This window comes from Cervus elaphus, chromosome 15 (genome assembly GCF_910594005.1).
Source record: "Cervus elaphus chromosome 15, mCerEla1.1, whole genome shotgun sequence".
NCBI classification, from domain to species: Eukaryota; Metazoa; Chordata; class Mammalia; order Artiodactyla; family Cervidae; genus Cervus; species Cervus elaphus.
In genome coordinates, this window is record NC_057829.1 from 24,332,873 (window position 1) to 24,358,169 (window position 25,297).

Genomic DNA, 25,297 nt, shown 5'->3' on the forward strand with positions numbered 1-25,297 from the left:
GGAAACAATTAAAATAGCAACAAAGAGAAGAAATCTCAATACTAGAGCTTAATAGTTAAACTTTGGGTTGCAAATTGAGCTATTTTGTTGCTACTGATTTCAAAGGGTCTTATAAAGATATTTGAAGTTGAAAAGTTCTAATGCAGCTGTCAGAAATATGAAATCTGGAAAGTTTGCTTTATTTTCTTCCTTGTGCCAGGTTCCATACCAAAGTAAATCAGCACTCATCACATCAAAGAGTGAGACTGTACGTATCTATGTATACACAGACACAAAGATATGCACACACACATATATATATGTATATTTTTAAGTGGAATGCCTCACAGCCTTCAAATAGGATCAGGACTGAAACTAATGGTAACTACAGGTTTTAGTCAAATTAACAGTACTAATTCTTTTTTAGACATCACAGTATGAGTATCCTCATCTATAGAATCCTTTATTAATAACTTGTGAACTAAGGATATAAAGGAAACCAGACTTGCTGTGCATCTTATTCAATTATCACTTTTTACACAGGAAATTGACAGTGTGTTTGGTTTTCTTTTTTTGGCCTCATGGCATGCAAGATCTTAGGTCCCTGTCCAGAGATCAAACCAGCGGCTCCTGCAATGGAAGCAGAGAGTCCTAACCACTGGATGCCAGGGTATTCCCAACGACACATGGCCACAAAAGTAAGGAGATAGAAAAGCTTTTTAAACTCCATTCCCTCTTCCCCTACCTCCTGGAACTACTGTGCTCTAGAACAAACTGTTGGTGCCAACATACAGAAAACTTTTATACTATTGATTGCAAATTTTTAAAAAAATGTATACTGCTACTCATGCTTCTTTTGGAAAATTGAAATAGGTTGCCAAAATAACTGGCACTTAGAAATAGATAACACACAGACATTTTTATGGACAGGTTTTCATTAGGGTTTGAAAATGTATTTTTATATGCTCAGTGTAAGATCTGACAGCCTGATGGAACAGTTGAGCAGTAGTGACTAGGAAGGACAGAGTGTTCCTAGAAGACAAATTATAGTTGCCACCTCCACATTGCCTAAATACAGTTTAACCACATTAAAATGACAGAAATGTTTGCCCAAGAAAAATGCCATGCAGTTTAAGCTGCTATTTTACTTTAAAAAAAAGAGAGAGAGAAGAAAAATTACTCTTTGTCAACATAGGGATATTAAGAGGTGAACTGAAGGATTCTGTGCTGCTCACTTTCAACAAACTTCATCTGTTCAATCTTTAAAAGGAAGCTTTACCCAGCAAGCTAACTTCCAAAGAGTGTCTTTCAAACTGCTCCCATTTGCAAGCACTCAGAGTGTTGACCATAAAATAGAAATCCTCTGAATTGGTAAATGTTAGAATTTATTCCTAGTGTGGAAAGCATTTTTTTTTTACAGTATTGCATCATCAGAGAATAAAATTGTACACTGAATCTACAGTAAGGATGAAACACCTTATCATCCTTTTCCTAGTTACAAATAGGGAGACTGAATAAGATGGTTTCTTTCATTTAACACAAAATTATTCTGTTTAAAATTAAATGTGCTTAGTATGGGAAATTCTCATTTAAAAAATTAAAATAGATTTTATCATAGCAAGATCCGCTATGACCTACCTCCTAGAGTAATGGAAATAAAAACAAAAATAAACAAGTGAGACTTAATTAAACTTAGAAGCTTTTGCACAGCAAAGGAAACCATAAGCAAGGTGAAACGACAATCCTCAGAATGGAAGAAAACAATAGCAAATGAAACAACTGACAGAGGATTGATTTTCAAAATATACAAGTAGTTCATGCAACTCAATACCAGAAAAACAATCTAATCAAGAAGTGGGCAGAAGACCTAAACATACATTTATCCAAAGAAGACATACAGATGGTTAGTAAGCACATGAAAAGATGCTTAACATTGCTCTTAACATTGTTCATTATTAGAGAAATGCAAACCAAAACTACAATGAAATATCACCTCACACTGGTCAGAATGGCCATCATCAAAAAAATCTACAATAAATGCTGGAGAGGATATGGATAAATAGGTACCCTCTTGCACTGTTGGTGAGAATGTCAATTGACATGGTCACTATGGAGAATAGTATGGAAATTTCTTAAAAAACTAGAAATAAATCTACCATGTAACCCAGCAATCCCACTACTGGGCATATACCCTTGAGGAAACCATAACTGGAAAAGACACATGTACCTCAGTGTTCTTTGCAGCACTGTTTACAATAGCTAGGACATGGAAGTAACCTAGATGCTGATTGACAGATAAATGGATAAAGAAGTTGTGGTACATATATACAATGGAGTATTACTCAGCCATGAAAAGGAACACATTTGAGTCAGTTCTAATGAGGTGGATGAACTTAGAGTCTATTATACAGAGTGAAGTAAGTCAGAAAGAGAAAAACAAATATCATATATTAACACATATATATGGATCTAGAAAGGTGGTACTGGTGAACCTATTTGCAGAGAGCAATGGAGATGCAGACATAGAGACAGACTTGTGGACACGAGCTGGGGAAGCAGAGGGTGAGATGAACGGCGAGAGTAGCATGGAAACATATACACTGCCATATGTAAACTAGATAGCCAGTAGGAATTAACTGTGTGACTCAGGGGGTGCAGACAGGTCCTCCGTGACAACCTAGAGGGGAGGGATGGGGTGGGAGGTGGGAGGGTGGTTTGAGAGGGAAGGGACATATGTATACCCATGGCTGATTCATGTTGATGTATGGCAGATACCAACACAATATTGTACAGCAATTATCTTTCAATTAAAATGTTTTAAATATGAAAAAAATAGATTTAAAATATTAATGATTATTGTTAATAATTTAAACAATTTGGTAAAATATAAAGAAGAAAATATCAGAAATACCACCTCAGGAGATATATCGCTAGATAGACACTGATAATATTTACTGAACATCACTGATGTTTTTTCATCCTCCTAAGTATGTTGCACAGACATAGAAATTGGTATAGTAACCCAAAGGATCTTGGACCTTTGTAAACTATTTTTACCCAACAACATGCTAAGGACCTCTTTCCAAATATGGGGAGCTTAGTTATGTTCATATAGATGACATGTAAAGACCATGAACTTCTACAGGGCCAATTATCCACATATATAAATAAATAATGGATATGTTCATTCTTGTTCTGTTCAAGTAGAATAAAATCTTAAGTTGCATGTATTTACGTGTGTCTTATTATATTGATAAGCATCATCTGTGCTTTGATTGTCTAAAACGATTTCTCCAGGTTCTTCAATCTCTCTGGCTCCACGAAGTAGCAAAATGCTCAGACTTGACTTGTCACTTGTTAGTCGCTCAGCAGTGTCCGACTCTTTGCAATCCCATGGGCCATAGTCCACCAGGCTCCTATGTTCTTGGAATTCTCCAGGCAAGAATACTGGAGTGGGTTGCCATTCCCTTCTCCAGGGAAACTTCCCAACCCAGGGATTGAACCGAGTTCTCCCACATTGCAGGCAGATTCTTTACCATCAGCCACCAGGAAAGTTACCCAGAGGGATGTAGAAAATGCTCAGGATATAGAAAGGAGAAACTTGAGATGCTATTTAGCATATCCATTTTGTCCACTGCATTTGTATATTTACTCTTAGTTAATAAACCATTTGTTTGATTATACCTATAATATATATGAAGACATAATTTTTATTCATTATATAAAAACTAAGGAATTTGTAAGCCCTTCTCTTTGAATCTGCCTATATATTGAAATATCTTAGCTCTTGAGGACAGGGACTCTGCTTTATTAACTTTTTTATTCTCGCATCTTAACAGACATCATGGAACACAGTGGAAGTTTGATAGATCTGTTATCAAAACTACATAAACGACATACACACGTGCTTTGCTCATCACTGTATCCCTGTGACTTAATACCTTATTCACAGTAGAAACTTAGTGAATGTTTGTTAGATAAACATGATGTGGAAATCTGGCTGCTAAAATCTAACACAAAAACTTTTCCTTAGTCCCTTGAATTCAGGTAAATCCAGATTAGAGTAAGCATAATTCTGGAAGATATTTTACTGACTATTAAAAAATAGCTCAGTTATACAGAGATGGGTTGGGGAGGAGAAGAGAGAGAAGTTGTAACAAACAAATGAGACTTGGAGGAGAAAATAGCTCCTCTGAGGGGAGCCACATGCTCTGCTACTCAAGGCAGCCACATGAGGAAGCAGCCTAAAATTAGCAGGATGGGCAAGCCCACGGAGGGAAAGCCACAGCAGATTTCCCTGCACTCAACAAGTGAGGTGAAGGACCAGGAGCCCCGGTGGAACCCTCCTTAGCGTGTGGCGATCCACTACAGTTTGTGCCAGGTAACGCACTTCTTCAGAACTCACCTTGGGAGGTAAAGCAAGTGATTTCTTAAGGGAATGTGCAGAAATGGAATGATATAATACTGCCTAGTAAAGAGGTAACTTTCAGGAATCTAATGATTAAAAAAGAGCAATAAACCTATTCTTGTATCCATCCTCCTCCAAGCTATTTATCCGAACCACCCCTTTTTACCTTGTTGAATTGGGGCTCTCTGGGGTATGTAGGTGCTGTTTTTTCTCACCTTGTTGCTGTTTTTTTCCCTTACCTCCTTGCTTGTTGGAATAAAGGGAGGAGCCTGTCCTAGGAAATTTGTAAAACCAGGTGGAAGAACAATAAGGAAAGAGTACTTCCAAGTGATATTTAAAGAATGGATGAGAGCAGAGCTAAAAAGGAAAGATCAGAGATACCAAAATAGGACTCGGTGGGCAACCGTGTTCTTTGATCATGGGCAAAGTACAGAGTCATTGAGCTGGTCAAAGACAGAAAACAGAATCCTGGAACAGGCCAAGATTTTCTGTGTTGTTGTTTCACAAAGAACTAGATCAGTGATTTACTTTATGTCACATGTGAGTTATTCCCAATTATGGTATTTATCTATCACTCATCATATTTTCTGTAAGTTCCCATCTTCTGTGCTGGACTTCATTTTTACATTACCTATTATTTTTGAAGTTCAGTTCAGTCAGTTCATTCACTCGCTCAGTCGTGTCCAACTCTTTGCGACCCTGTGAACCACAGCACTCCAGGACTACCTGTGCATCGCCAGCTGCCGGAGGCCACCCAAACCCATGTCCACGGAGTCAGTGATGGCACCCAACCATCTCATCCTCTGTCGTCCCCTTCTCCTGCCCTCTATCTTTCCCACCATCAGGGTCTTTTCCAGTGAGTCAGCTCTTTGCATGAGGTGGCCAAAGTATTGGAGTTTCAGCTTCAACATCAGTCCTTCCAATGAACAACCAGGACTGATTTGCTTTGGGATGGACTGGTTGGATCTCCTGCAGTCCAAGGGACTCTTGCTAATTGTAAAACCCTCCATTCTCTTAAGAGGGTATCTCAGGATTGATCTGAAGGGACAGCAGAAATGCAGAACTTCAAAAATAATTACAGCTATATTGAGATAGAATTCACATACCATACAATTCATCTATTTAAAGTATACAATTCAGTGGTTTTTGTCATATCTACAGACTTCTACAACCATTGCCACAATCAATTGTAGGATACTTTATTTCTTCCCCAACAAAACCCATACTCAACAACTGTCACCTCCTCTTTTCTTCCAACACTCCCCTTACCCACAACCCTAGGCAATAGTATAGTCTTCAAAATAACATTTGTAATATGACCCTGTTTTATTTTTTTTTATTCTGGAGTACAGTATTCCAAAATGTCAATTGGTTATAACTAGGTGGTGGAACTGTGGAAGATTTTTTCTCATATTTTTCTTAGCTGTACTTTAAAAAAAACAACAAAACTTCTAATAAGGGTATACGATATTTATAAAAGGAAAAAAAACAGTTGTAAAAATTGCCCCCAAGGCAAAAAAAAAAAAAGCTTCAAGGCCATCAGTAGAAGAAAGAAGTGTAATTTGACTATAACCTAACTGATAGTATCTACCTGCCTACCTATCTATCAAATATATGTGTGTATATAAATATTTATATGCATATCTCGGAAGATACCCTGGAGGAGGGTATGGCAACCTACTCCAGTATTCTTGCCTGGAGAACCCTATCTGTACTGTTTCTGCAGATTTGCCTATTCTGGATATTTCATATAAATAGGATCAGGCATAGTGGTCTTTTGTGAGCTATTTTTGGGGGCAGCTGGGGAGCTCAGTGTGTAGCAAGAGAGAAAAGAACCTCTTCTGTTTTAGTTCTGTAATGATACCCTAAACGAATGTACTTCACTGCATCAGGCCATATCCAAGATTATTATTAAATAAATATTGTCATTATTGAAAAGAATTTAATCATATAATAAATGAAAATAAGATGCTAGGTATCTAGAACAGTGACTGACAGATATTAGATTCTTGGTAAACAATCATATTTTTTCCTCTATCCTACTCCCAGTGTTAAACATTTACTCATATTATAAAACACAAAGAGCAGATTTGAAGAAAATCTTAACTTAGCAGGCTGCTTTGAACACACTAGTTACTCAATAAATACCTTTTAAAATAGGAAAGGCAGGTATAGTCAAGGATGTGTGCATTTTACAGTTGTGATATTATTTCATAAAGGCTATGGAAAATAGCTTTATTTGCTGGACTAGGAGGCACCAATTATAATTGCTGGACCAATTATAATTTCAAGTCTGAGCTGATATTAACTGCAATCTTAAATAACTGACTTACTTTCTCTGGTCCTCAATTTATCTACAACTCCAGCCCAAGAAAGATAGGCTGGATCATAGCTAAAATGCCGTCCCCATCATTCATATTGTGGAAATATCTTATGGCAGGGTCTCCAAGACACACCTACCTTTTGTATATTTCAAACTAAAGGTCACACATTGGATTATAGGACTCCTTCTTAGGGAGGTTCAGTTGGTTGACTGTCATTAGATCTTGCTGCTTGTAATTACCTTGATGAAATCACCAGGTTCCATTGTCTGGTCCTCAGGTATCCCAGGTCAGAAACTTAATTTGTTTTTCAGAAATTCTTATAGTGATCCAGTCCTTTTGCAAGGTTATCTACATTAAACAAACTCCCAAGTAATGCAGCATCCAAAATTCCAATTTGTTAATTTACAGTGAGAAAGATGGCTTGAGAGCAAATTAAATGTCATATTTCCCTATCAACTTATTATTTAAAAGAAGTCTGTTAAAAAAAAAACAAAACTCAATTGAAATTAGAATGCTGTGGCATCCAGAATTCCAATTTGTTAATTTATAATGAGAAAGATGACTTCAGAGCAAACTAAATGTCACATTCTCCTATCAACTTATTATTTTAAAGAAGTCTATTTTAAAAACTCAATTGAAATTAGAATGCTGTTGCATGAGAATGCTGTTGCACCAAGATAAGCAATTGGTCATGGCTCCTGGCAGTATTGTTCTGAGTTGCCAACACCACCATCAGGAGCAGAGAAGACTCTCTTGGATGAATATTGCTGATTCTTTCCTCTTTGACTTCCCTTTCCTACTTGTCATTCCAATTATCTCTTCAGATATAGATATGTGCTAGTCCTTTCAGCTGTGTCCAACTCTCTGGGATCCTATGGACCGTAGCCCACCAGGCTCCTCTGTCCATGGGGTTCTCCAGGCAAGAATACTGGAGTAGGTTGCCATACCCTCCTCCAGGGTATCTTCCGAGATATGCATATAAATATTTATATACACACATATATTTGATAGATAGGTAGGTAGGTAGATACTATCAGTTAGGTTATAGTCAAATTACACTTCTTTCTTCTACTGATGGCCTTGAAGCTTTTTTTTTTTTTGCCTTGGGGGCAATTTTTACAACTGTTTTTTTTCCTTTTATAAATATCGTATACCCTTATTAGAAGTTTTGTTGTTTTTTTTAAAGTACAGCTAAGAAAAATATGAGAAAAAATCTTCCACAGTTCCACCACCTAGTTATAACCAATTGACATTTTGGAATACTGTACTCCAGAATACAAAAAAATAAAACAGGGTCATATTACAAATGTTATTTTGAAGACTATTTTGGGTTTTTTTAAATCTTGTACAAACTTTATTGCTCTTTAAAAATGAGTAACTTCAAAGTTTAAAGAGGTATATACAAGTACGGGCTTCAAAGTCTCAGAACTGAACCAATTCTCTCTCATTGAACTAATTTTTCTTAAAACTAGTTAAAATTTTATTCTTTAATTAAAAACTTCAGAGGAAAAAAAGTCACAGTAGCACTTAGAAACCAGTGCTTTCATCTTTGCTAGGGTTCACTGTATTTGCTTTTATTTATTTATTTATTTTTTTGTATTTGCTTTTAAGTATTACTTTTGTTGTTTAGTCACTAAGGCGCATATAACTCTTTGCAACCCCATGGACTACAGCACGCCAGGCTTCCTGTCCTTCACTATCTTCCACAGTTGGCTCAAACTCATGACCATTAAGTCGGTGATGCCACCCAATCATCTCATCCTCTGTTGCCCCCTTCTCCTCCTGCCCTCAATCTTTCCCAGCATCTGGGTCTTTTTCAGTAAGTCGGCTCTTCACATCAGGTGGCCAAAGTATTGGAGTTTCAGCTTCAGCATCAGTCCTTCCAGTGAATGTTCAGTATTATAAAATGGCTTAAACCTCTTTACAAAACTATGCTATAGATATATAGCCAGCAGTATTTTATCACAAATAAAATTTCCCTTGTGATATGTAAATTATGCTGCCCTAAAATAATCTTACCAAGTCCTGTTCATTAGAATTTACAAAGAAAACAAATGAAAAAAAAAAAAAAAATAGGTGGTTGTAACTGTGTAAAGATGTAAGACATGAGACATGAAACACAGTATATGCGAACAACTCTTTCTTGCCATAGTGTGCAGAAGTATCTTGGGCACTGTCATGGTTGGAGAACCAACCATAAGTCAGATTGCAGAATGGAGGCCCCCGCCTCGCTTCAGACACACCAGCCATTTCACAACTCTACAAACTCAGAGTACCTAGAACAAGCTTAACATAGACCCTCAAGGCAGAAACCTTCTCAAATCTTACTTCCAAGACTAATCAGAAATGAACAACTTAAGGAATTTCCCCCCAAGCTTCCTTTAAGAACAAAAAACAAGTTTGAATGTTCATAATAGGTGTCCCTATTAAATAGTTGCCCTACTGAACTGTCAAATAGTCAACCTCATAGGGACAGGAAGTAGAATGGTGGTTGCCAGGGTCTGGAGGTAAAGCGGGATGGGGAGTTATTATTTAATTAGTGCAAAGTTTCAGTTTTGCAAAATGAAAAAAAGTTCTGGAGATGGAAGGTGGTGATGGTTGCACAACATGAATGAACTTAATACTACAGAACTGTATGGTCATTACAATTAAAAATAAACAATTTTTTTTTAAAAAGAATAGGTACCTGGAGATCAAAGTTCAAAATAAATTTTTGATTAAGACCTTTTCTCACAGTGTCAACATAGAATAGAATTATGCTAAGACATGTCATTTATTGGTATGAAGTTGATCCACAGATGGATAAAAGATGATATATACAAATCAACTAATATTTCTAATAATTCTTAAATCATATTATCCTATGTATGTGGACACAATTCACTAAAACTTAAATACAATAAATAGTGATCTTTGCAAATAAAAACTCTTAATACTCAGGTTGTTCTTTGGTTCTATTTTTAGTATTGAGATGCTATGTAACTCTAGCTAGTTAATTATTCTTTATGTCAGCTTCCTCACATATAAAATGTGAGTATTAAAGCAGATCTACTGACAGGACTCTGATGAGAAATAGCTAATAAAAAATAATAAAACACTTTTCAAATGTAGTGTTAGTACAAAAGATCATTTAAATAAAAGTATTAAAAACATCATTGCTCTTTGTATTTGACATATACCCCAGTTCATCATCATTATCATTAGCAGCATTTACTTAGTAGATCTAAATCTTCTTTATTTTATTCCATGTGGTGTTTATACACATTCAACATTAGTCTATTAGACAATTCAGGATCATGGGAATACTAAAATGTCCCTCACTTCCCTAGATTTCTCCTCTCTAAATCACTTGACCTTAACAATAGTTTTGTCAACTTAAAGTTTTATACTAATCTTATGCTAATATCCTTTCCTAGAGCAGATGAAAAAGAAAATATTTACAAATAAACTCAATTATTTCCTGTCATAAAACACATACCGCAGAGTGGATATACCCATCTGATATTTGTCACCACTCTACTTATTTGGCTAAAGAAGGCTTGTTTGATACCTGGGTTGTCAGATCAAATTATAATTTAAACCCTTTAGCTATGTTTAGCCCCTTGGCAGTAGCTGAGTTGAGAATTTAGAATTCAGAAGCAGATGGCTCAGGAGCACAGTGAATACATATGAAGCATTTACCTCCATGTCATTGGTTTAAACCCGAACTTGGTTGATCACTATTGGTGTCCTATACAAGATGTAAGTGATCTGATTTGAATCTCTAATGAATAACACCCATGTTAAAAAACACTCATCACTCTTGGCACTAATTGGCATTCTTGTTGTCAGCGTCAGGACAGAAGCCAAGGACTGAATCAGTCTGGAAACCTGAACTGCGGCTGTGTCTGAGTCATCAGTCTAGGTGGCCCATTCAGCCTTTGGCCTTTCCTTAGAGTTTACAGCTCAGCGCAATTGTGTATACTTCACTCCCTGTGACTTCACAAGCCAGATTAAAAGGTGTTTACTTAAAATACATCTTTTTATGATAAGAATGGTAATAACGATAGCTGACATTTATTGACCACTTGCTAGGAGCCAGGTATTCTTCCAAGAGTATTTACTTAACTCTCACAGTAATCCCATGAGATCGGTACTGTTATTTCCCTCATTTTTAGAGATAAGGAAACTGAGGCACAAGAACTTGAATAACTTGCCTAAGTCTTCTCAGATAATAAGTGGAGGCAGAATCTAGCTCTAAATATAATCTCTCTGCCTAATTATAGCATTTATTTGACATCTTTTAACATCTTACAATACCACTGATACAAAGTTTAAACATTCTATGTTCAAATCAAACAGGGCACGTATCAATGTCTCAATTTAAAAACTGCTCACTTTTCTGTACTAGTTATTTTTATTCTTTGTTTCTGAAAAGAGGCAATGGATTGCTCTTAAATTTGATTCACATGCATCCTTATTCTGATTTTAAGATACTTGAAGACCTTGTTAAGATACCTGAAGACCTTGATTTGGATTTCCCTGGTGGTCCAGTGGTTAAGATTCCTCACTTCCAATGCAGGGGGCACGGCCTGGATCCCTGGTTGGGGAATTAATATATCCCACATGTGGTGAGGTATAGCCAAGAAAAAAATAAAAAGGACCTTGATTTTACAATGGACAAATATTCACCTATTTTCTGTTGTTGTCATTTGAGCGAAACATTACCTGAATTTGGAAACATCCTCTGACCTTAACATTTCTAAATTAATAGAGAAGAGAGAACTAAGTCAAATAAAAGCTTATCTACTATTCCATTCCAATATAAACATAGTGAATGATCACCAAATAGGCAATCCAGCTGCCTTTTTTTGTTAACATAGTAATTGAGTTTCTTCTACCTACTCTTCATGCAAAATTAAAATGCAGATAAGAATTTTTTTGAAAATCTGAGTCTCCATTTTATGAGACTTTGCATAGTAGCTAGGAAGGAACATTTTAGTATACTGAGATAAATGAACTTTAAAATAAAGTTCATGAGCAATTTGATTATTTTAATGAATAAAAGAAATTAATCTGGTTCTCACAGAAAGTTTTAAGATAATAAAATATTGTTTGTCATAATCACCAGCTAGAAATAGAAAAATAGAAAAGAATCACTTTTTATGTTTTGTTCAGTCACCATCCGTACTCAGTCATTAAAAGCATGTTCAAAGGCTCATTTAACACATATTTATTGCTCCCAGTTTTGCTAAAAGATAAACTTTGGGGTATTTCCCCCCCCAAAAGCTCTTGTTAGACTGAATTAATAATGTAAACTTAGTGATCTGGGTTTTACTGCAGATTTACATTTACATGCCCATTCTAGTGTTTCATTTTCCAGATTCTAGTGTTTCATTTTCCAATAAACAAAATAATCATAATAAAGATGAAATTCAAGAAAAGTGGTGTTGTTTTATGTAGTTATTAGACCATAATAACCAAAGCATGATTGTAAATAGCTTCAAAAAGATAAAATGGTAAGTAAACGTCTCCTTAAGATGCAGTCTCTTGTGCCTTATTTCACTATGTGTAGTAATTTGCAGATAGAGATGCACCATGAGAATCGTTTATTTGTGGTTGCTTTGATTTCTTTTCTTTCTGTAAAAGTTTTGGTTGGACTGGGTCTTTGCTGCTACGTGTGGGCTTTCTCTAGACGTGGAGAGTAGGGGTTTCTCATTGTGGGGGCTCATCTTGCTGCAGGGCACAGGCTCTAGGCACTCAGGCTCAGTAGTTGTGGCTCACGGGCATGTGGGATCTTCCCAGACCCGGGATCAAAACCAAGTTGTCTGCATTGGCAGGTGGATTCTTATCCACTGTACCATCAGGGAAGTGCTCAATTCATTTCTCCTACCAGGGTGGCACTAGTGGTAAAGAACCTGCCTGCCAATGCAGGAGACTTAAGAGACACCAGTTCGATCCCTAGTTGGGGAAGATACCCTGGAGAAGGAAATGGCAACCCACTCCAGTATCCTTGCCTGGAGAATCCCATGGACAGAGGAGCCTGGCAGGCTGCAGTCCATAGGGTCACAAAGAGTTAGACGTGACTGAAGTGACTTAGCACACACAGACTTGGGTGTGAATCACAGCTCTGAGTGGCCTTGAGCAAATTTTTACTCTGATCTTCGGTTTCCTCCTCTATAAAAAGATGATGATATAGAACACCTTGGACAATCTCAAAGTATACCTCCTGAGACTTTTTCAGATCCTTGAATTTGCAAAACCCACAGTAGCAATTTTTTCAGTTTCATTCTCCATAAAATGGAGATAATGATTCATACTTCCTGGGTTCTTGCATTAAATTATGTGTTAAATATGAATGATAAAGCTTGGTTGGTGTGGTCACTGGGCTGGGTCAGCTAGGATTACTCAGAGAGCTGAGTAATTCATTCTGGTTTATCTGCATTTTAATAAGTCTAATTTTGCAGTCAGTCACAAATAGTTGAATCTTGATCTATGTTAGAGAATAAATGTGTGTTTTAAATGTACTGTACTCTTTATTTCACAGGCAACTCAGTCTGTGACTTGAGCTGGAATCTCAAAAACCAGGGCATAAGAACAGACAAAATTGCCTCTTAGCTATGAGTAGTAGGGTTTTAAAGTTCAAAACAAAAAGAAGTCTATAGAAGCAGAAAAGAGTTTGATTCTAAAGGATTGGACAGAAAAGACCTGATGTAAAACAAAGGTTGTTCCAAGGTGGACAGGAAAAATAGTGGTAAGCCTGTTCTGCCGACCAGGCTTCTCAGTCCATGGGATTTTCCAGGAAAGAGTACTGGAGTGGGTTGCCATTTCCTTCTCCAGGGGATCTTCCTGACCCAGGGATAGAACCTGCGTCTCCCGCATTGTAGGCAGACGCTTTACCCTCTGAGCCACCAGGGAAGCCCAAGCCAACTTAGGAGGATGCAAAAGTATGACAGTGCCTCTTAAGGTGCACCTATAGAAGAACTCTAGGACAAGGTGGGTGCTGTCAACAGCCCCAATCCTTTTCCAAAAGCAAAAGTCCCCCATGTCAGTTAGCTCAGGAATTGTGAGCATCCACTAAGCCAAATCACATATACTTCCTTACTCAATGACTGGTACACAAAGAGCATCCAAACAGTTTTAGCTCCTTTTCTCATTTGAATCGATGCTTAATAATATTTCTGTGTTAAACTAACATTATAATTGTTAATGACAACCAAATCAGCTGATGTTGCTGACAGTTTGGTTATTCAATCTTTCCTGGCACACAATAAGCATTCATTAAATATTTATTGAATTGTGTGAATAATTTCAACAATTAATACATTATTTTTATAGCATGCTATAGACAAATATTTTTTAAGTCACTATTTTGTGCCATGCCTTGAGATTGAAACTGTGTGGCCTACATAAAAATTTTTATGGCTTCAATTCTCAAGGAGCTGGTCTAGTTAAATAGATAAAGCATAAATGCATAAATGAAAACTCAGTTTAATTCAGCAATATAAGAAATGTTACAATCACTAGTTGTTTAATTACCTAATATTTGGAAGGAAAGATAAGAAAGAAGGAAAGATAAAGCAAGGAAATATTGCTGAAATTTTTGGAGACAAGGATTTGTGTAGAAGAGTAGCAGACCAGACCAGAAAGACTAATATTTTACAGGATCAAGATGATCACATTTCTGATTATACTAATATTTTTCTTATTCCTAGTTGAAATTTGCAGAATACTGTCTGGCCAGTGGGCTGACTACAAAAAGATTTATCCCCAGCTCAGTTTACTCTGTGGTAAATTTTTGTGTTTAATTCCCCTTTGACATTACCTATTTGCTTATTCCTTTTATTGACATTATCACCCACATTTTTTTTTTTTTTTTACTGCACCATGTGGCTTGCAGGATCTTAGTTACTTGACCAGGGATCAAATCCAGGCCCATAGCAACGAAAGTGCCAAGTCCAAACCACTGGATCACCAGGGAATTGCCTCACCCATATTTTTAATTAAAGTTTATTGTCTAGGTTAGAAGATGAAAGAAGAGGATCTCAAGGATATTAATTGGAGACCTTTGATTAGACTAGGTTTTAACTAATCCATTCTCAGTTTGGAATGAAAAACAATTGGGTGAAGAGGCAAAATAAAAAAGGTTTTCCAGGTTTTCCTCTGTTAAAGTACACTGCCTTTATTTGATAGGAAGTTTGTTAACGCAAGACACACCAAATGGGTAGGTCCATTTATGCAAATAAAAATGTGAACTTGATTAGCGGTATAAAATACAAATTCATTTTGATAGACTTCATGTAATAAGATAACTTCTCAGAAATGTATATTAGTCCTTGCTATTTTAGTCAACCAATTTTATTGAGTCGTCTTTGTGAAAACAGTCCAAGTCTTAGTCATATGCTATTTTTCTGTTCTCTTCTAGATTCTGTTAAATAAACACCAAGTCCCTAAAATTAAAGTGATAACTTCAATAATCCTTTGTCCATCAATACATATGAAAATAATAGTGAGTTTCCTTCTTCGGATGATTTCTGATTTTTTAACTAGCCTGTATAATCACTCTTCATGAGAAGGCAGTGGAGGCCAATGAAAAAAGAATACATTTAAAGCTAAGAGGCCTACGTCTGAGTTCACCAGCCATTGCAGCTCAGCGGTTGGGTAACTTTGGGAAAGCTAAACTTCTTTAAATATTAGCTTCCTCCTTGTGGGCTTCCCTGCTGGCTCAGACAGTAAAGAATCTGCCTGCAGTGTGGGAGGATTAGATCCCTGGATGGGGAAGGTCCCCTGGAGAAGGGAACGGCTACACATTCCGGTACTCCTGCCTGGAGAACTCCATGGACAGAGGAGCCTGGCGGACTATAGTCCATGGGGTCACAAAGAGTCCGACACGGCTGAGCTTGACTAACAACACACTTCCTTCTTATAACATGCAAATGACAATACCTTTTCAGGGTTGCTGTGAATGTTGAATAAGAGATAAAGGCTGCTCCTGTCAGAGTACACTAGGATGAAAAGTTCATTCCCATTTCCTTTCCTTCAGGTAACTAGTGTTAGTGCAATTATTCGGGTCATGAATAAGAACAGTGAACTCTAGTTTCAGCTTTCTGAGATGTCCAAACTGCCCAAAAATAGAATCTGAGTGGAACCCCCCAGAGCCTAGCACACTGGCATTTAAGATATTCTGTGATACTGTTATGAAGAGAAAATATTTCAACTGTTATTTTTCTACCCTTAATTTGCAAAAAAATTACTGACCCATGTTGATGTGCTAAGAAATAACACAAAGCATTTAAACTTACTTTCAAAAGAACAAAGCTTTTAAATTGTCTGAGCAAAATGATTTTCATAAATAGAAAAAAAAAATAGGTCTTTCAAAGCATTGAGACTGACTTCCAATGTCCTATCTTTCAGCATTAATGCCTCATGTTTTGGTCTATATATCAATTCATGTTCTCAGCTAAAATATTGCAGATAGAATGTTTCTGAAAGCATTTGCTTTTTTTCTTTCTGTTTTTTCTCTTTTTACTTGTTTGTTTAGTCATACAAAAGAATCTCAGCATTGGCGTCTGTCAGAAAAATTATAAACAAAATTCTACGTGTTTCCTTAAAATACTTACTTAAAGGAAGAGTAGGTTTTATGCTTATTTTTACCCTTTAAAATTTTTTTTGCAAGTACCACAGAAATGTGAACTTTTAATATGTGCAGTAGTTAAAGAACAGAGACAGTTAGTCTTAGGTTTAATCCTGGCTCAGTCACTCACCCATTGTGTGACCCTAAGCAAGTTTTAACTTCTTTCTAAGCCCCAGGTTCTTAAATATAAAATGAGAATTCTAACAGTACCTACTTCATAGATTGTTGAAGGAATATGTAAAATAAAGCACAATATCCAAAAGCAACTATACTCCAGTAAAAAATAATATTTAAAAAGTACAATGTCCATAAAGAGCCTAGCATAGTGCCTAGCAAGCAGCTAAGGAATGTCAACTTATTTCTACTGAAATGATAAGCTTCTGTGTGCATTGATACAAGCATTACATCAATGTGGGGAGCAGTAGGACTCTATTGTAGACCTCAGGATTACATGCCTGATACTAATTGTCTTGGATTTCTTCAATAACTTACTGTGAATCATAGATGCTCTTTTTAAAATTAAAAAACTCTAGGAACAGATTTTCTTCATGGAAATACTTCCTTAAAAGTGTAAATGTTGATATGTTCTCCATATCAAAACCACAAGTAAAGGAAGACTTACTGTGCTTTCATGGAAACCATACAGTAAGGCTTTAACCTACCCCCAAATTGGGCACACATTTAAGTATTACAATAATTGATTATTTTCCCATATTTACTTTAATTAAACTATCAACTATACTTTCAGTTTTCTATCAAGTAAAGGTGTTTACACATGTCACATGCATCCTGCGCATGGCTATTTTGTGCATTCCTTACATTTTATTCTTTAAAGTGTTATCATTATTATCCTATTCATCTAAGAAGAAATCAAGAAAGTCTTATTTCCTTAGTCATCTTAGTCATTATCCACCCCCACCCTCAATCCAGGCTAAGAACACCATGCAGACTGAGTTATTAAAGTCGATCTGAAAGAGCAATCTGTTCTAAATGACTGTCCCTGGATCTGCCACGGAACCCTGTAAATACTCTTCATTACTCTGGCAGGGCAATATCACATTTCCTTCATGCTACTTTTGTGGCTGACTCAAGTTAGGCAGTGAGATTTGGGCTTTGGCTGATCCTGGTTGATTGATATAGGAATGGTCCTTCTCCTGGGACAGGTAATCAAATTTACTTTTCAGGATAATAAGTATTCTGTTTATAGTTTTTAAAAATGCTTTAGTTTGTAAAACTAAAAAGGTTTTGAACTTATAGCTTTTTAATTTATTTTTTTAGTTTTAGTTTTAAGCAAATGTTTTCAGTACCGTTGAGACGAAAAAGACATTTCTTAGGATTTAACTGTAGTTCTCAATTACATTGTATCATGTTTGTATAAGGCCCTCTATAATCTACCATACATACATTGTTTTGGATGGTCAAGAACTTGTCTCTATTGTGTTTTTCTCATTAGCAAAGATTAGAAAATAATATATGTCTCTGTTCTTTAAAAATTAGATATAGAGGATTGTTGTCTTTTCATCTGATACATACTTCAATATAAATCTATGAACTTTAAGCAAAACTCATTGAAAATTTGAAGTATGTGAGAAATTTCTTTTAAAGGATAAAAATCTATAGCAATTTGGAAAAATAGCAAACACAAAAATTTTATATGAATCTGCTAGCACAGATTCTTACACACTTATTCTCCAAGTGAAGACTTCCTCTATCATAAATCTTCCAAATTCTTTGATATTCCTGTGGATCACCCCAGTGTGAGTAAATTGTTTCTATAACTGAGTGACTGAATTCAGAAAACAGCTGAAGGCAAGCACAAGATCATGTTCAAACCACAATAAACACATGTGTTAGATGGGCCACTCAACTTTGTGGGGAAGGGTTAAGACATGTAACCTTGTGTTTACCTGATGCTTATGAATTTCGTTTTTAACTATGTTGGATTTAGATTTTTTTTAAGCTTTAAGAATTATTCTTTGTACCAATAAACTCTGTTAAAATCTCAACTACTAGGTTTGTGGTGTAATGTAAGATGATATGCAAGTTATATTACTTGGGAGCAGAAACCAATTTTTAAAAACTAGAATACAAGGTTCATGTATTGTATGCAAGGTGTAATATAAAGTATTTATATGCATCTTTTCCCCCCAAAGAGCTCAAAACAATTTTACACTATCTATATTTGAAAATGTTACAGTGAAAATGAGAAGAGAAATATTACTGCTATTCAGAAATTTTTTGTCTTTCTTTTGTAACTTTTTTTAAAAATGGATTTTAATTCTTCCTATTGATTCCTAATTCTACTGCCCAACCAACTCTATTTTATCTTTCAGTATGGGTCTCCTCCCACCTCAGTGTTCCATATACCTGGGTAAAAGGTAGGATATCAGGTTTATAATGGAAGAGTTTTCAAGGAAGTAAAAATGTATTCACTTACAGTGTGTGTGAACATTTCCGTTTGGAAGATCAAACTGTAGCACATCTATGTGCTAAATGAAACAGAGGTTCTATTTTTCCCTGTTCCTACTCAAGATTTAGTAGTCCTTATACTGATTATGCCTCAAGATCTGAATGGGATAAATGGGGAGAAAATCCTCTTTAAATAAAAAGAAATCTTTGGGGCATCTACATAAATAGAAAATGCAGAAACACAATTAAGTAGGTTAATTTCAGAACAGGACTAGGTAAGAAAGCAAACAACCCTGTGTATTGATGATTTAGATTAATGCAGTAATGAAAATAATCTATCCACATAACTCAGCTCTTCTTGTGCCTTCTTCCCTCCTCAGTAACTGTTCTTTTGACCTGGATTATTTTAAAGTTTTCTTCAATACTCTTTTTCATTCCGCCCATGTAATTTCAAAGTTCTTTAACAAAAGGTGTAGTGAAGCTTCTGATTTGATCATAGTAAACAAATTTTAAATCTATTCAATACATTATAGAGTCTCAAGGTGACTGAAAAAGGTTTAAAAAAAACCCCCAAATCTCTTAGTAAATACCATAAGGTCAAGAATCAGTATATTTTCCATGGACAGAGGAGCCTGGGGGGCTACAGTCCATGGGGTCGCAAAGAGTCGGACACAACTGAGCACTGCTTCATACCCAGTACCTGGTACATAGTGGGCATTAATTAGATAAATATTTGCTGAATGAATGAAGAAAAAGAAATTATGCAAGTAGTTGGTGATTTAAGAAAGCTGGTTTAAACCAATGTATTTTATGCTACCCAAATCTAAGAATGACCCTTTTAAGAAACAGCTAATCGCATTTATCTGAATTTTCAAGACCCAGGCTTCCACTGAGATTGAAATAATGGGGCTAAATTTTTTTTCCAAATTCATATTCTGAACAAGTATGAAATCATATCAAAGAGCCTATGCTTGACAAAGTGGGTTTTTCAGCAGATGTTGGTTTGGTTAAGGATTCTTTTTCTTGTTCAGTAATGCTTGTGAAAGAAGAAATCTGGCATAGACCTTTTCAAAATAATATACAAAAAAATTATTCCAGGATAGTAATAAATGAACAGAAGTTGCAATATATTACATTATACAGTAATTTAGACTTTTAAACAGTACCTGATTATTTTTTTTCTGAAAAACTTTGTTCAAACTAATTTGTTACCAGGTTTATTCTCAGACTGATGGCTTTTTCCTCTCCATTTTTTCTGTGATCTTTAGTTACCAACTTTTAATGTTCGTTATAGTCTCTGCTTTTGCTAAGCTTTTGGACAAACCAAAAAAACCCTCTCAGCTTTAAAATGTTAGACCTCCCCTTCATGCTGGCTTTTCACAGCCAAATTTCCTGAAATGGATCAGTGATTAAATGAGAGTAAATTCCCCATGAGTTAAGATTAATTCTCTTAAAAATTAAGAATTTTGAAATATTTCAAAAATAATGCCATTTTCTTTGAATGTGCTATCCTGAATCCAGTATTAATTCTAAACACAAATCAATAAACAACTTGGGCCTCTAGCTGTAAGTGAAACTCTAAGGTGGGAAAACCGATTGACCCCCGCTGCCCATAGGTGCTGTCCTGCTGTGGAATGCCTTTGCTCAGTGTTCTCCCATCCAATCAGGTGGAATGTTTCACAGGCACATGGTTCATACAGCTCAAAATAACTTGGGACCTGTGAGCTGACAAATGCTCTGGCTCCGGTGGTGACAGGTTGTCCAGCTTCTAACAGCCATCTTCACTGAAACTAAGGTTAACTCCTCACTCTCTATGGACGGATACTGTCTATTTCCAAGGGCGTGAAGAATTTTCTTGTTCTCCTGGGCTTTCATCTATACGTTCTCCTTGGATAATTATCATCACAGTGGAGTGCCTGGGTTGGACATCCTCATCTGGGTCAACTAAAAAAAGAAAGGTAATATCCAGATTTAAGTTCTCGAGTGTGTTTTGATAACAAGAAACTGACAATGGGAAAGGGGGTATTTCAGAGACCTAATTTCTGTTGTGCCGAACGAAACCGAGGCTGACTTCCTAATTAGGTATGACGGGACACAAAATTACATGAAAAATAAAGTTTTCTACATGGTCAGATTTTACAGGGGATTGATGAGACCCTCAGAGATCACAGCCTTCGGGTCCTAAAGGAAAATATCTCAACAGAGGAAGTCGTGACATGTTGTGTGTATCATTGGCATTTTCCATACATTCTTTTATTAAAATAATGGTGTTTGTGTGGAGAATATGTGTGCAATGCCTATTTCCTTTTTAAAGGAAATCAAACCTAAAATAATATGACTCCATGGTTAAAGACTTTCATTTAACATTTTTTTATCATGTAAAAGGATATGCTTGCTATATTTAGCGCTGGGAGATCTGCTCCCTGGATTAATGTACACAACAGCTGCAGAAAGTCTTGCTCAAAGGACATTGCTCTTTCTTTCTCTCCTTTCTCTCTCTCTCTCTCTCTCCCTCCCTCCCTTTTCAGCTGCAGCAGAAAGACTGACTTGACAGTCAGTCGCAAGTGTTTGGCCTGGTACATTGCACTATTAGCAGTAATTAGATGCACAACTTGAATTATTTTTTAATAATCATTTAAGCAAAGAAAAAGAGAACATGAGTAAATCCGTATTTCCATTTCCCAAAAGTGAACATGACAGTAAGAGTGCTAAGAAATTTTCCTATCTTATCAACAGATTTTTTTTCTTTTTCCTCATACTTGTTAAAGATACTAGCATCAATCAGTTTGATAGAAATAAAACAGATAACCAGTTTCCTTTCTCAAAAAATTATTATTCAACTATTTTCATGCTGGTAATGATAAAATGAACTCTACAAGGTTCAAACTAAAAATTTGTTATAACTTTTTAGCTTCTCCTTAATAATAACTCTTAACTTCACATAAAATACATATAATCCTTTTCTACAAAGCTAGAATATCTAAACTTATAGCTACAATAAACATGTTTTTAAACAAAAATTTATATAAGCTGTCTGATACACAATTTGACAATATGCAAATGATTTCAAATCAAGACCATCTCATGAAATCTGAAATATATGCACACTAACTTTGTCAGGAGACAAAATTATAAACATTACAGAATCTTATAATAATGGACTATGAAACAAACAGTTGGACATTATCCAAATTCTGGAGGTTTGTCTCTATTCCCACTTATAGAATATGGCTAATGCTATTGGAACTTGAGACAATGTATCAAAGCCCTAGTGTTCTATATGTCTATAATTTTGAATAAGACTCTATTCCAGACTCTAATACATCTATTGTATAACAGAATACACTTTCCAGCTCAAGGTGCTTACAAAGGCACATATTCAGTGGAACAGACTCAGAACCACAATTTATGGACACAAGAAATTGAATGAGTTTGTATCCTGACTAGGTTTTGGAATTTATAGAGATGAATTTTCAAATTTACTTTTGAAGAAATGAGACTGCAGGTAAATTGGGTTTCACTGTGAAAGATCTTTAATGGACTAAAGTTAATATATGAAAAGGTGACAGCTAGATTTTTTTAACAGTTAACTCATATACACAATAGGAGTAATGAACCCAGCTCATTAACCTGAAAATATAAGATGAATGAGACTGCCAACCCCAGAATAATTAGTTTCCTTCATCGACATTGAGATTTGACAAAGGCATTGCTTATTGCATGGTGTTATTGCCTATAACAAGACAAAAAAATGAAAAGATTTTTTTAACTTTTTCCCTCTCTTAAGAAATACAGAAGGCTTTATCAGAGATATTTTCTTAAATTTCTATGGTGCTTTACAGCTGACAAAGAACTTTAGAACTGCTATAGCACTGTGCTTTTGCTTAAAGCGAACAACCCAGATACCGACAAAGTGGTCTGTTAATTTAGGAACATATGTTTAGTAGCTTCATTTTTGGTCGGCACAAAAGTTGGTGTGACTATTTACCTGCAATTATTAAAGAGCTCTTAGAGCTCATGTATAATTAGAGTCACCTTGACAAGCTCTGTACAGACTTTGTGTGTTACATAGACCTCCACTTGGAGTCACAGGGCACCCCATGGTCTGGGATGGGCCCAGCAGAGCCTTCCCACCAAGGGCTTGAATTCCAACTAGATCTTGAGGTCACAAACCTATTTGGAGTACTTGTTCCTTTCCCAATCAAGCAAATATGTCAATTAAGGAAGTTATTGCTTTTCAAATCCTTAACTGCCTAAGGGAAATTGACACAAGTATTAGCAGACTGAAGAAGGTTGAAAATGTTTAAATTTTTTTCTTATTTTTCTTACTTAAAATGAATCTTTGAGTTAATGAGGATTGACAAAGTTTTCTTATTTGGGACTTCCTGTATAAGAACTAAGTTCATCATGAATGGTGAATTGACAGTGAAATAAAACTTCATTTTTGTGAAGGGTTTGGTAGTCACCCTAGAATCCTGAAGCCTTCATACCTGGCTTCCATTAACCTTTTCATGGGTCATAGAATTTACTTCTACACTACTTTTTTTCAGTATTTCAGATTAAATACTAACTTTGGGCTCTGGTTTCAGTATCCTTCATACTAGTGCAAAGGATTACCTTAATTTTGTATAGTGTTCTACATGTCTGAAGTTCTTTCACAGAGAATTCCCTGGTAGTCCAGTGGTTAAGACTTCGCCTTCCAGCACAGCAAGTTGTGGGTTCAGTCCCTGGTTGGGGAGCTCAGATCCCACATGCCTTGTGGCCAAAAAAACCAAAACATAAAGCAGGAGCAATATTGTAACAAAGTCAATACAGACTTTTAAAATAAAAATTAAAAATAACCTTTAAAAAAAATAAAGTTCTTTCACAAAAAAAAACCCTATGAAGTAAGCAGGGTAATTCTGTTCATCCTCTGTTTAGAGGTGAGTTACTTAAAGACATCTATCTTTTCCTATTCTAGGCAAAGTTAACTATTACATATTAGGTTGTTTTTGTGTTGATCTAGAGAGTAAAGCGTCTGCCTGCAATGTGGGAGACCTGGGTTCTATCCCTGGGTTGGGAAGATCCCCTGGAGAAGGAAATGGCAACCCACTCCAGTATTCTTGCCTGGAGAATCCCATGGATGGAGGAGCCTGGTAGGCTACAGTCCATGGGGTTGCAAAGAGTAGGACACGACTGAGAGACTTCACTTTCTTTCTTTCTTTCTTTTAGCACCAGATTTGCTTTTTCACTTAATATCTAAGAGTACTTTATAGCCAGAAAACTTCAGTAATCATGTTTGAATCAAAATTACTTCATATAAGGTTTTGCAAATTCTTTGTCAAAGCCCCTCTTTAAACATCCATATTATAACCAAAAGATGAGTTAATAACTCATGATATTTCTAACGATAAGGTCATCTTAGAACCTACAGAAGAATATTGTTGCATTAATAAGAGTTGAGAAATATGTCCAAAGTTATCAGCATTAAGTTTTGTTTTTATAAACTAGACTCTTAAATTTTAAGCAAGTTCTGAGGTGAGATCTCTTTTTCAGGAAAATTCATAGGGGAAAAAAAATAGAGATATTTAGCAAAATAAAGTGAAGAACATTCAGTAAGCATTCTATGTAAATTAATTTACATGATTTACTGAAGTTGGTCTTGATGCCACATTAATTGCCTCATTTCAAACCTACGACCATTTCATCAAAACCACAATCTGTTTCCAAGGATATTTACTGATTCTTATTTTGAAAATGGCGGAATATCTGTTTCAATTTTATAAGCAGCAGAAAGAAGGAAGCAATGTCCAATGTTTAGCACTCTGAACACATCAGTTGAAATGTCTAAGAGAACTTTGACATCTGTCAAATGAAATGTCCAAGAGAACACATCTTAAAACCTGCTTCTGCCTCATCCCAGTAAATAATTCCACCATTCACCTAGTTGTTTAGGCTACAAATACTAGAGTCACTCCTGACTCTGCTCTTTCTCTTGTATTCCACTTTCAATCCATCAGAAGATCACACTAGCTCTATTTTCAAAAGATACCTCAAATCTGACCATTTCTTGCTACTTCCCGCTGATACCACTCATTGATCCCAACTAGCATCATATCTTGCATTCTTTGCATAGCAGCCACAGTTGAACTTTTTCAAAACCATGTTATCTGCTTCAAAAAATTTTAAAGGTATTTCCCATTCACATGTTTCATAAAACTCAAAGTCTTTCCTATGGTCTGAAAGGCTTCACATGCCCTAGCCCTCTACTCTTCTTTATCACTCACCTCCTGGAACACCGGGCTTGACTCAAACATACCAAACATTCACCTTCCCTGGCACTGACACCTACTGCTTCCTCAGTCAGGAATATTCTTCCTCCCAAATGGTCACGTGGCTAACTTCTCCACTGCATGAGAAGCTTTGCCTGATACCCTAGCCTAAATAGCATGCTTTCTTCTCTACCCTATCATTCTTTATTCCCGTGCCCTACTTTATTTTTCTTCTTAACATTTATATATTCTCCACTAGAATGTCAACTCCATGAGGGCAAGGACTTTGTCTTTTCACTGATGAATCCTCAGG

The 25,297-nt window shown here is 36.0% G+C and overlaps 1 protein-coding gene across 3 annotated transcripts in view; it reads left to right on the forward strand.

Moving 5' to 3' along the window:
* The first annotated feature begins 4,250 nt into the window (after positions 1 to 4,250).
* Positions 4,251 to 25,297, forward strand: part of MYPN (myopalladin) — a 99,439-nt gene continuing 78,392 nt past the window's right edge. The window contains exon 1 of one of the 3 annotated variants that reach the window (XM_043926263.1): positions 4,251 to 4,360. The gene's annotated coding sequence lies outside the window, so the exon portion shown is untranslated. Of the gene's footprint in view, positions 4,361 to 17,362; positions 17,488 to 20,405; positions 20,692 to 25,297 lie in introns of those variants that run through there. The other 2 variants (XM_043926262.1, XM_043926261.1) reach the window with 2 other exon arrangements.